Source organism: Humulus lupulus, chromosome X, assembly GCF_963169125.1.
Source record: "Humulus lupulus chromosome X, drHumLupu1.1, whole genome shotgun sequence".
Lineage (NCBI taxonomy): Eukaryota > Viridiplantae > Streptophyta > Magnoliopsida > Rosales > Cannabaceae > Humulus > Humulus lupulus.
Window position 1 is genome coordinate 70,156,199 of NC_084802.1, and position 12,488 is coordinate 70,168,686.

A 12,488-nucleotide genomic window follows, 5' to 3' on the forward strand; every position below is an offset into this window, starting at 1 on the left:
GGCCGTCAGGAGTCTCAAACGTCACTTTCTTGCGTTTGTAGTCGATAGTTGCACCATGCCTTGCTAGCCAGTCCATTCCTAGTATCACGTCGAAGTCTTTGATCTCTAGTTCTACCAGGTCTCCTTCTAGTTCTACGTCCTGAATCTTGATCGGTACGCCTCGTACTATCCGTGATGATAGAACTACTTTGCCCAAAGGAAACTCTATTACAAACCTAGTTCTAAATCTTTCACAAGGTTTGTCTAGTTTTTCTATCATTCCCAATGAGATATACGAATGAGTGGCTCTCGAATCAAATAATACAGAACATATATTATTAAGGATAGAAACCTGACTTGTAACCACCTTATTGCTAGCATCAGCTTCTCCTTGGGTTAAGGCAAATACCCTGGCAAGAACCATCTTGTCATCCTTTTTCCCCTCTCGCTTGAGTTGGGGACAGTCTCTCTTCCGGTGTCCAACTTGACCACAGTTGTAGCATCCCTTGGTGTTTGCCAGGCATTCACCATGATGTTTCTTCTGGCACTTAGCACATTGTAGGTACTCTACATAACCTGGCCTATTACTTCCATTATTCGTCTGTGCCCTTTTATTGCTATCAGATTGCTTATTGTTAGGATGCGTTATTTTCTGACCATTTTTGTCGAATTGATTGATGTTGTTGTTCCGGCCAGTCTGAGGTTGACTCTGTTGTTTAGGCTCAGGCTTACTGGCCTCCTCTTTACTAACGTTCGCCTGAAGTCATTCTACTTCTATTGCCGTTTGTAGAACATCGGCATAGGTAGTATTTCCCGGGTTTGCTAGCTTAACCCCTAGCTCAATCTTCGGTCGAAGTCCTCTAACGAACTTGGTCACCCTCAGAACATCAGTTGGAACCATTTCCGGTGCAAACTTGGCTAATCGGTCGAACTACCGAGCATATTCTGCCACTGATAAACTCCTTTGTTTCAGACCAACGAACTCCTCGACTCTTGAAGCAATGACTACCGAATTGTAGTACTTTTTGTGGAACAGCCCCACAAATCTGGTCCAAGTCATGGTGGCGACATCGTGAGTCTGTTGAACTAAGTCCCACCATATTCTGGCATCTTGCTTAAGTAGAGACGAAACGCAGGATATGTAGTTTGCGTTGCCGAGATTCATGTGCGTCAGGATTGGCTGCACATTTCTAAGCCATTCTTCCACCTCGAAGGGGTCTGTAGTCCCTTCAAAGCTCGAAGCGTGTTACTTACGAAACCACTCATAAACTGGCTCCATGTGCTAACCTGGGTATGGCACATAGTTCGCCATTGGCCATCCCCCATATAGACCAACTTGATGGGGTGTTGGGGCCATTTGTTGAGGTTGTGGTTGTGGAGATAGAGGCTAAGTCTGAGGCTGAGCCTGTTGTCGCTGTTGTTGCTGTAACTCCTCAACTTGCTGTCATAGTCTGGCAATTTCCGTAGTGTTGTCAACCGGCAGCGGCGGCGCATTTCGGTTGGCAGTGGCACACACTCCCCTTCTGTGAACTGGAGGGGCTTCATTGCTCTCAGGAGCAGCATTGGAGACATTAGCATTGTTGCGAGCAGACCTTCGGAGTGACATCTTCAGCAGAGTTCTAACAGTTAAGAAAAACATGTTAGAACTTTACCCTAATAGGCTCTAAGGCAAAAACTTAATCTAAACAAACATAACTCAGACTTATAAATTATGATTTCTTATGAAAGTTATATAAGCCTTCTTTATTATTAGAGTGAGTTTCTATACTTAGAAAAATGAGCCATCTGTATTATTTTCTAAGTCTGTTTCTAATCATCCTATATGACTTAATTCTCAGGCTCGAAACTCGTCGTTGTTCCAAAGTTAACCATATTGAGGGAGGGCTGGGATCAGTAATATCGTTCCCACTACTATGCCCCCCTAACTCTCAATATGGAACCCGATCCATTGATTTGTATCCACCCTCACCGAACTTAGTCATTATTTATTAAATTTATTATTTATTATGATTGCAAAAGAAAATAAAACTCATACATGTCATCAAAATAACAATGATATTAATTTGAAAAAAGTTTTTCACTATGTACAATCATAAAAGAAAACAAATAATAAATAAAGAAACTAATCTATTCTAAAAATCAGGATCTTCTACATCCGATCCTTCATGTAACATATCATCATCTATTTCTTCATAGTCATCATTATCTTGAGCCTCAAAATGCCCTCGAGGAAGATTCGTAAAAATTCTATGTTTTTGCTCATTAGTGAATTGAAATTCCATTTTAGAATTGAACCTAAGTATGAGAAAATAATATCTCATAGCTACCAGTAACTCATCTTCATCATCTATCGTCTCCCATATATCTTCTAAAGCTGCAATCACAGTTGGATAATCTTTAAAAAGTCTAATTACTAAAACGTATTGCTCTGTTGATCTCATCATGATCTGCTTAGTTTCTTGGAGGTGACCTATCTCCCTGTGGAATAAAAGTAATCTCCGAGTGATTCTTCTAGCATTCTTATGGTGTTTCTTGGTTCTCTAATTCTTTTTAAGGCCTTAATGGCTCGGATATCCTCATAAGTTAATGCTCCGTTCATTCTTAACTGAAAACATAAAGGCTAAAATCGTTAGCTATACATATAATCATAATAACTATAACATAAACACTTACTTGGCAGTTAGATTCGGAGCTTGAGCGTGTGTATCAAGGAGAACTTCATGCGAATGAACCGTTGCTCTGATACCAACTGTAATGACCCAACTAATTCTAAGACTTTGGACCATTAATACTACTATACATAGACACTACTTTCAAAAAAACATGCATAAGAAACATTCACGACCTTTATTAAAAACTCTAAGTAAATGTTGAAATACATAAATTCAATGTATGGGATCCCATTGTTTGAAAAATAAAATATAACTTTAACTTAATTAAAATTGTTTACAAAACCAAGTGCGGAAATTACATTGAAACTTAATTAAAAAGACTGAAAATAATGTCATCCTCGAATCGTTCACGCAGTCCACCGAATCCATTCTTCCTCAATACACAACCCAAGGCTTTCAAGAATCCTTCCGCTGCCACAACTATTTTCCTGCATACATAAAAATATAGGAATGAGCCTAATTCCCAGCAAGGAAAATCTACTAATAACATAAAATATAAACATATAGTATAACATATGCCAAATACTACTACAATGGACATCATACCTCTTGGGGCTTGTTAACTAAGAAAGTCATATGCCCAATAGACTTGTGGGGCTTGCTAGCTAAGCAAGTCATATGCCCATAAATCATTGGGGCTTACTAGCTAGACAAGTCATATGCCCAAGGATATAAACACACTATACATATAACATTACATAACATATCATAACACAACATATAAACATATCATATAAACATATAAAACTCTATCCTATTTTCCTTACCAAAACTGGGATATGAGAACAAGGACGGGATTTGGAACACTCCTAAAAACCAACAATGAGAAGGTGAGTATTTCTAAAAGAAGGAGATGAAAAAGAAATGAATCTAAACCTCCGGGAAGAAGAGCTTACCGAAAGGAAACCTTAAGTTCAAAGAACTTAAATACCTAACCAAGAATGGAAAAACAATGAGTTAGGATCTGAATGAAAACTAAAGAAAACTAAAGAATTAAACTGAAATGAACTTAAGATTAGGAATACCTTTGAATGTATTAGAACCGAACTACACCTCGATATAGAAAAACACACTATTTATCTTACTTCCCAAGTGTTTATAAAGCTTAAAATGATAAAGCTTATAACCCAACCCAAGTGTTTATCACTCAATATCAAACCTAGCAGCTTGAAGGCTCTGAACACAGCTTGAAGAATGAGAGAAATGGCTAGGTACTAGGTCCTATTTATAGAGTTCAAGGAGTGTAAAGATCTTCTTTTAGCTTGAATAAAAAAATAATGAATATTACTTGAAAAACATTTGAATATTCGTTCAGCAAAGGCTTAAGACTCGGTCAAAACGTTCAGAGGCTTGCTAATAGGTTAAGGAATAAAATGAGCTCGGTTTCAAAAACGTTTGAAAATTGGGCGATATATCGCCTGGGCTTATGCCCCGAGTGTTCGTCAATGCGTTTGTGCGAAGTTCACGTGTTTTTGTATTCCCCATGTGGTGATATATCGCCCCTCTAGCTACGATATATCGGCATACGCTGAAATATTATACACGTAATTGCACTTTTTCAGCTTAATTTGAATTGGGTAAACAACTTTGATTGAGTCATATAACGTTTTTAAAGCTGCTGGCAGGTTCTAGGGTTTTCAAATATTACTTTTATAAAACTATTCATCAGAAATGCTTAATTTCTCAATAAACATGCACACAACAAGTGTCACCATCTTATTAGTTCTATCTAAACCTTATAGTATAATAAATAACATCTTTATAAACAGCTATATTAATCAAACCTTATGTTATAATTAATATTCTTAAACTATCGATTAAACTTATAAAATCTATAAGTGTTGCTACGAGTGTTGAACTAAGTCCTGGCTTGAACCAAAATCCACAGTAATAAACATACTATTACTACTACTATCAAACTAGCTAAGTAAAGTTCTGGGATTTTACACTTATACTCAACAACAAAATGGTATAGTAAAAAAGGAAAAATAGAACATTTATTGAGATGATTAATGTTATGCTATTACATTCTAAAATGAATTTTAGTTTTTGGAGTGAAGCCTTGCTATTCGCTTGTCATATTTTGAATCGTATTCCCATGAAGAAAAATAATATCTCTCCAAATGAGTTATAGAAAGGAAAGGAACCAAATATTGGTTATTGTTGACTGTGTTTTTAGGAGTAATTAACGACAAGACAAGTCATGATGATCTTGGAGTGTGAACTCCTCGAAGTAGCTCAATCTAGCCAAGTCATGGATTTCTCCAGGTGAGGCTACGTCCCGAGAAGCTCTCTTCACTCACCTATCTCCCAGGTCTAGGATTCTGGTCCTCGGACCTGGATTAGCTGTCAGGTGTCAGTCACTATGGGTATGGGCCACTAGAAGTTCTTCTGACAACTTTTGGTGAGCCTCAATTAGAGGTGTCGAGTTCATACCCTCGACAATCAGCATTTCCCACAATGGTGCTTGACATGGGCAAACGTGCGTCGCACCCTGATAGTCAGAGATATGTTCCCCATAAAGTTGGTACGTGAATTTCTACAATGGGCCCCGTGCAATCTACCTGGGTCGTACTCTCTATTTAGTGCAACCCTTTTTTGAATTAATTCATCATTAACACCCCAGAATGGGGGATTTTATATTAATGATAGATGATTAACATTAATGACCCCATCATATATAAATAGGGCTAGGGTATCTCCTTGTAAAGGGTTGGGATTTTTAGAGAGAGAAATTCTGTAACTCAGTGCAATATATATGCTACTTGAGAACCACCATTGAATCTTGCTCACACAAGCCTTAAGCTCACTAAATATCAGAGACTCGTAGAGTAGGTCTCTTTTATAGCCTGAACCACGTAAAATCCTTGTGTTCTTGTCTATTATTTTCTTTAAACTGTCATATTAGGTTGATAGCGAAAATGGCAGTCAAAATTTTGGTGCTTTCATTGAGAGCTTGAAGAACATAGCCATGCTGACCACTTGGAGAAACACGCCAGACGATATAGCTCCTTCAGCCAGAGTCGAAGGAGGAGAAAATAGTCGTCCACCACCGCAGGACCTCCCTGAGTTGGGGGAAGACTACGACAAAAACACCGAATACAACGGCATAGACAATGAGTATTATGAAGAGGAATATCCTCAGCCCATGGATACGGAGGAGATGCCAGAAGTGGTGGTGCTTCATGATCAGGTGGTCACTCAACAGCAGAAACTTGACACCCATGAGGGTAATATCGCCGCCCTACAAGAGATGGTTAACGCCATGAGAGCTACTCTAGCGGCCCAAGGGCTGTGAGTGGCTCCCATGGAGAAGTACCAACTAGGCAGCCAGCTGGTGTGCCACCTATGCACCTAGCTGGAGTGCCACCTGTCGACCGAGCTGATGTGCCTCCCAGGCACCCGGCTGATGTGGCGCAAGATCCGCCAGCTGGCGTTCCCCCCGTGCACCCAGCTAGAGTTGGAGCTCCACCTATGCCACAAAGTCGTGGCAAGGGTAAAGTTGACGACAACCCTACTTCCAAGAAAAAGAAGGCTCGTCGGAACCCCGAAGACAACCAAGCCCTAATAACTCTTGAATAAAGAGTTATTTCATTTGCTATTGAACTTATAATTGTGGAAAAATCGTGGATGATGTTAGTTTATTTTTAGCTTTTGTAGTTAACTTTGGTGTTTTTATTATCTTAATTAAGTTTAGTTATTTTGTAGTTTTAAATAGCTAATGGGTTAAAGGTAGTAGTTTCATGGATAAATATTTGCACAATGAATGAACTAACATGTGAAACTATTTAAATTGAATTTTTCATGGCTGAATTATCAGGTTTTGCTGCAATAAAACAGATTTCGCTGAAGCATTTCGATCAGGCATTTTTTGGGCACATAGAACACGTGGCAAGTCAATGGCTGAGGTGGCAAGGGCAGAAAGCATCAGTCAACATTTGGGAGAAAATGACAAAAGAAAAGAGGAATTCACGTTTTTAAATGAAAGGGGCAATATTGTACTTTTGGGGGCTAAAGGTGGAAACCTAGATGATACTTAGAGAAGCATCAGCCAAAAGAAAAAGGAAGCAGCCATTTTTGGAAAGGAAAAACCAGCAAGAAGAAGGAAATAAACCCAGAAATCAGCAAGGAAGGAGGAGGACGAAAAAGAGAGCTCAAGCATCAATTGGATTTGTTCCTTCTTCCATTTCTAAACTTCAATTTTATATTTTCTGAGTTGATTTATAAATTAGAATATTATGGGTTGTTTTGATTGTGGATTAATGTTTATTAACTCAGCCATGAACTAATTTTTAGATGGCTTGAATTGTTGATGAACCCTATGTTATAGTCTAGCAATTTCTTGCACTTTATTTTAGTAAAATATCTCTTGTTAATTCAAGTGTGCTTATATTGATTTCTTGTTGTTGTTTGGCCAACAATGGCAAGATATTTAATTATGTTTAATGCTGGAAAGATTAAATGTAATGGGAAGAACTTGGATGACACAAGTCATAATCTAGGTTAGGTTATGTTAGTAAGTAACATATGGATGTGTTATTTGCCTTGGGTAACTTTTGAGAATTAAACTTTGAATTGCATTCTTAAATATGATTTTGCATAGGAATATCTTCAATTAGGTAAAAGAATTAATGTCATAAAATTTGGGAAAGTTTTATGAGTGTTTAAATGAATTCTTGTTAACCTGGGAGTTTTGCTAGAATATTGCTGCCGCAATCTATCCACAATTTGTTCAGGATGATTAATATAGGGGAATTCAATAATTGAAGTCCATTTTGCAATCCATACATTTCTCTCAATTTTCTTGTTCAGTTCAGTTTTAATTTCAGTATTTCAATCTTTTTAATATTTTGTTTAGCCTAAAAACAACCCATTTGATTTTTAGTGCTTTTAAGTTGTTTAGTAATTGTTTTGCTTATTTTTCTAATTTGCAATCCATGTGGAGACAATCTACTTATCATTATATTACTTGTGTGATTACGTGCACTTGCGTATTTAAATTTAAATCTTAAATTTATCACAACAAGTTTTTGGCGCCGTTGCCGGGGATTGGAATTAGAAATTTTTGTAATATCAATTACTTGCAATTTATTTTTCATTGTTGAGCTGACTTTGTTTTCTTGCTCTTGTGTTTCCTTAGGTGATTTACTATATGAATGAGCAAGAAAACATTGAACTAGCTCCTATTGACCCTGAGATTGAAAGAACAGTTAGAAGAAGACTAAGGAACAACGGGTTCAAAACAACCTTAATATGGCTAAAAAGGTTGAAGGAGTTGAGGGTGCTAATAATGTCACTAATGCCATTGCTATGGCTGATGATAGAGAGAGAGCCATAAGGAAGTATGTTGCCCCCATGTTCAATGAGCTCAATCCGGGCATTGTTAGGCCTGAAATTCAAGCACCCCAATTTGAGTTAAAGCATGTGATGTTCAAATGTTGCAAACAGTGGGTCAATTTAGTGGGCTACCTACTGAGGATCCTCATCTTCATCTTCGTTCATTTTTGGAGGTGAGTGATTCCTTCAAGCTACAAGGAGTAAGTGATGAGGCCCTAAGGTTGAAATTGTTCCCTTTCTCTTTGAGGGATAGAGCTAGAGCTTGGCTAAACACCCTTCCTCCCGACTCGGTGACTACATGGAATGAGTTGGCTGAAAAATTCTTGATGAAGTACTTTCCTCACACCAAAAATGCCAAGTTTCACAATGAAATTATGTCATTTCATCAGCTAGAAGATGAATCATTTTGTGAATCTTGGGAGAGATTCAAGGAGTTATTGAGGAAATGCCCACACCATGGGATTCTACATTGTATACAAATGGAAACATTCTATAATGGGCTCAATTCTTCCACTCGCATGGTGTTAGATGCTTCAACTAATGGGGTTATTCTTTCTAAGTCCTACAATGAAGCCTATGAGATTTTGGAGAGGATAGCTAGCAACAATTATCAATGGTCCAATGCTAGAGCCTCAACAAGTTGAAAAGTGGAGGGTATACTTGAAGTGGATGCATTGATTGCTTTGACCGCTTAAGTTTCTTCAATGACTAACCTTCTCAAGAACATGAGTTTGGGGGGAATGGTACAACCAGCTGCTATGGGACAAGTTGTCGATGTATCTTGTGTTTATTGTGGAGATGGCCACACATTTGAGAGTTCTCCTTCGAATCCCGCTTCGGTTTGTTATGTGGGGAATCAAAATGCCAACCGAAATAACCCATATTCGAACTCTTATAATCTGGGGTGGAGGTAGCATCCAAACTTCTCATGGGGGGGGGGGGGGGGGGGGTCAAGGAGCTAGTTCAAGCGGAGTACCAATGCAAAACAAGCCTACATATCCACTGAGGTTTTCTCAACAACAACCAAGAGCTCAACCACCTCCTCCTCAAGTGTCTCAATCAAGCTCTTTGGAGAGTTTAATGAAAGAATATATGGCCAAGAATGATGCTATGATTCAGATCCAAGCGACATCCTCGAGGAACCTAGAGATTCAATTGGGGCAGCTAGCTAATGAACTAAGGAATAGACCAAAAGGCACTTTGCCTAGTGATACTGAAAACCCAAGGAAAGATGGTAAGGAGCATTGCAAGGCGGTTACCTTGAGGAGTGGTAAAAATCTGGAATTGACTGAGGAGAATTGTAAGAGAAATAGCAAGCCCACTTCAATCCAAAGTAGTGTGGACAAGGGAGACAAAGCTGTGAATTTTAAAATTATAAATGTTGATCCTGAAGAAATTACTGCAGCAATTCCTCAGCAAAATGCTACAGAGAAGACTATGAGCAAGCCACCTCCACCATTTCCTCAGCGCTTTCAAAAGCAACAAGAAGATGGTCAATTTTGGAGATTTTTAGATGTTTTGAAACAACTCCACATCAATATACCATTGGTGAAAGCTTTGGATCAAATGCCCAACTATGTGAAGTTTTTTAAGGATATTTTAACTAAGAAGAGGAGGCTTGGTGAATTTGAAACGGTGGCGTTGAACAAAGGTTGTAGCGCTATATTGAAGAATAAAATTCCTCCTAAATTGAAGGATCCGGGCAGCTTCACAATTCCTTGTTCTATTGGTGGTAGAGACGTTGGGAGAGCACTTTGTGACTTGGGGGCTAGTATCAATTTGATGCCCATGTCAATTTTCAAGAAGTTGGGGATTGGAGAAGCAAGACCAACCACAGTCACTTTGCAATTAGTCGATCGCTATATGGCATACTTAGAAGGAAAAATTAAAAATGTACTTGGCAAGTTGATAAATTCATTTTTCCGGCTGATTTCATCATCCTTGATTATGAAGTGGATAGAGATGTTCCTATTATCTTGGGTAGGCCATTTCTAGCTACCGGGAGGACCTTGATTGATGTACAAAAAGGGGAGCTTACTATGAGAGTGAATGACCAACAAGTGACTTTCAATGTGTTCAACGCTATGAAGTTTCCGGATGAGATTGAGGAATGTTCTAGGCTAAGTGTAATTGAGTTTATTGTCGCTGAAAAACTCCACAAGGAAGCTTTTAAAGATGGAGTGGGGGTGAGGTCTCTTGAAGACTTAAGTGAAGAGGAAGGAAGCCAAGTTACATGGGTGGAGTCAAAGCAGCCCTTTGCTAAATTTAGGAGGCCTTTTGAGTCATTGAACTTGTCAGAAGGAAATTTTAATCCTCCTAAGCTCTCTATTCAAGAGCCACCAAAATTAGAGTTAAATCCATTGCCTAGTCACTTGAAATATGCTTATTTGAGAGATAATGAGACCTTGCCTGTGATTATTTCAGCCATGTTAGGAGCTGAAAAAGTGCAATTGTTGCTGGCTGTTTTGAAGAAATATACAAGGGTCATTGGTTGGACCATGGTGGATATCAAGGGTATAAGTCCCTCATTTTGTATGCATAAAATTATGTTTGAATATTCTGTAATAATTCTATTGAGAAGCAGCGAAGGCTTAATCCTATCATGAAGGAAGTTGTTAGAAAAGAGATAATTAAATGGCTTGATTATGGAATTGTTTACCCAATTTCAGATAGTTCTTGGGTCAGCCCGATTCAGTGTGTTCCTAAAAAAGGTGGAGTCACGGTGGTGGCTAATGAAAATAATGAGTTGATTCCCACAAGACAAGTGACAGGGTGGCGTGTTTGAATGGACTATCGGAAGTTGAACAAGGCTACTCGAAAAGACCACTTCCCACTGCCATTCATTGATCAAATGCTTGATCGGTTGGCGGGAAAGGAGTTTTATTGTTTCCTTGATGGGTATTCAGGCTATAATCAGATTTCCAGTGCGCCAGAAGACCAAAAGAAGACTACCTTTACTTGTCCTTGTGGCACCTTTGCCTTTAGAAGGATGTTGTTTGGGCTGTGCAATGCCCCCGCCACTTTCCAACGTTGTATGATGGCGATATTTTCAGATATGGTGGAGAAGTCTCTTGAAGTCTTCATGGATGATTTTTCAGTATTTGGGGAGTCCTTTGACACTTTTTTGGCTAACTTGGAGCAAGTTTTGGCGAGATGTGAAGATACGAACTTGGTACTCAATTGGGAAAAATGTCATTTCATGGTGCAACAAGGCATTGTGTTGGGCCATAGAATTTCTAACAAGGGAATAGAGGTGGATAGAGCAAAGTTGGAAGTCATTGAAAAATTACCACCGCCTACTACAATCAAGGGGATTAGAAGCTTTTTGGGACACACGGGCTTCTATAGGAGGTTTATAAAAGATTTTTCAAAGATTTCTAAGCCCCTTTGTTCCTTACTTGAGCAAAATCGATCATTTGAGTTCACAATGGAGTGTCAAGAAGAATTTGTGAGTTTGAAGAAATCCCTTATCACCGCACCCATCATTGTAGCTTCGGATTGGTCTCTCCCCTTTGAATTGATGTGCGATGCAAGTGATTTTGTTGTGGGTGTCGTACTTGGGCAACGAAAAGAGAAGGTTTTTCATTCCATTTATTATGCAAGCAAGACATTAGTCGATGCTCAATTGAACTATACCACCACCGAGAAAGAGCTTTTGGCGGTGGTGTTTGCTTTTGTCAAGTTTAGAGCTTATCTTGTGGGGACTAAAGAAGTGGTTTACACTGATCATTCAACGATCAAGTATATAATTGCCAAGAAGGATGCTAAGCCAAGACTTATTCGATGGGTGTTGCTTCTTCAAGAATTTGACTTGGAAATTCGGGATAGAAAAGGAACGGAAAACCAAGTGGCTGACCATTTATCTAGACTTGAAGCTGGAAGTGAAAAGCAAAATGAAGGGCCTATTAAAGAGACATTCTCCGATGAACAATTGTTGGTTGTGAACCAAGTCACTACACCATGGTACGCCGATTTTGTCAACTATTTGGTGAGTGGTTTGCAGCCACCAGATTTGAATAGGCAGCAGCTCAAGAAATTCTTTCATGATGTGAGATTTTATTATTGGGATGAGCCCTATTTGTACAAGCAATGTTCAGATCGAATCATGAGGTGTTGTGCGCCTGAGGATGAAGTTTCTAGCATACTAGAGCATTGTAATTCAGCTCCTTATGGTGGACATTTTGGTTGGCAAAGGAGAGTCGTTAAGGTTTTTCAATCGGGGTACTTTTGGCCTTCTATCTTCAAGGATGCTCATGAATTTGCTAAGAGATATGACCGCTGCCAGCGTGTTGGAAATATTTCAGCAAGGAGTGAAATGCCTTTGAATAGCATCCTTGAAGTGGAATTGTTCGGTGTTTGGGGAATCGACTTCACACTACTATAAATATAGGCTTTCTCTGCGCTTTTTTTCTAGCATTAAATTAAAAACGCAGAGAAAAGGTTCAAATGAGTCTGAAACACGAAGTGGGAAAAAAATAGACTTTCCTCCGCGGTTCCATA

The 12,488-nt window shown here is 38.9% G+C and overlaps 1 non-coding gene across 1 annotated transcript; it reads right to left on the minus strand.

Moving 5' to 3' along the window:
- Positions 1 to 8,345: 8,345 nt before the first annotated feature.
- Positions 8,346 to 8,451, minus strand: LOC133807827 (small nucleolar RNA R71). Its single transcript, XR_009879717.1, has one exon. It is a non-coding gene; the product is annotated as a small nucleolar RNA R71 (small nucleolar RNA).
- Between the last annotated feature and the right edge of the window lie 4,037 nt (positions 8,452 to 12,488).